The following is a 1,093-nucleotide window of genomic DNA, read 5'->3' as shown; positions in this document are numbered from 1 at the left end:
CTTTAGTTGTAGTCAACCACCTCATTTATCGAGACTGTGAGAGGCATCAACGTTTTTGGTATGTATCTTGAGATTTGAGGGTTTCATCTTTTGACTGCAGATCTCCAAAAACCTTGCTGATGTAGACTATCTCATTGGTAAGTTAGAGAGAAACCCTTGTTACTACATACTATTGTTGGAGGCTAGTACTTTGAATCCTTTGATCTAGGGTTTGATCAAGATGTAGATTTTCAGCTTGCTTAGATGCTTTGCTTGAAACTTGATCTTTGCATGTCTCTTTTCTACCCTTTCTTTGCTTGCTGAACCTTTCTCTCTGATTCCATGTTGAAGAATCTAGGGCTTTCAGAAATTAGAGTGATTCTTCTTAACATGATAACAATTTGTGAAGTGTTTTTGCAATTTATCTTAGCTTGATCTTCTTTTCATGATTAGTGTGTGTGAGTGCTTCATCAAACTGCTATAAAAAAAGAGAGACAAGAACACAAAGTATTTGGCTTTCTGCCAGGGCCAAGATCTCTCCCTCTTGGAGAGGAAAACCCGCACAAATTCTTCTTATAGAGATTCCAATTGACGAATACCAAGACCATGACCCTTGACACATTCTGCCACTCCAAGACCAAGACATCAATCCTTTTCTCTGTCATTGTTGAGATCTTCATTACTGCTGCCATCATTGAGAATATCATTGTTGCACCATGATTGCTCCTTGAGATTACCACAGAGATGATCTTTGCACCTTTATCAAGATCATGACTTATGATAGGATCCTGACTGTACCTTACTGTAGGTTGGGACAACATGAATCACTATGAGATCATGATCCTTGTCACTCCTTATACTGCCGAAACTGACCGTCCTTATCATTGTCATCACTGTCCCTTCCATTATGCCGAGACTATAATACTAATCATTGTCATTACTGCTCCTCATTATGCTTAGACCACAGTGGTCACAATTATCATTGAAATTATTCCAACATGATTATGTCGAGATAGTGTTAGTAACTGAGACAGTATATGCCAAGACTGTTCCATCCATAAGTGACTGTGTTCTGGAATGAATTCCGAGATGATATGTTGTCGAAGGATCACCG

The sequence above is a fragment of the Pinus tabuliformis genome, chromosome 8, assembly GCF_031772625.1.
Source record: "Pinus tabuliformis cultivar Carrire ecotype Pingquan chromosome 8, CPIR1, whole genome shotgun sequence".
Classification (NCBI taxonomy): domain Eukaryota; kingdom Viridiplantae; phylum Streptophyta; class Pinopsida; order Pinales; family Pinaceae; genus Pinus; species Pinus tabuliformis.
This window is presented reverse-complemented; position numbering follows the sequence as displayed.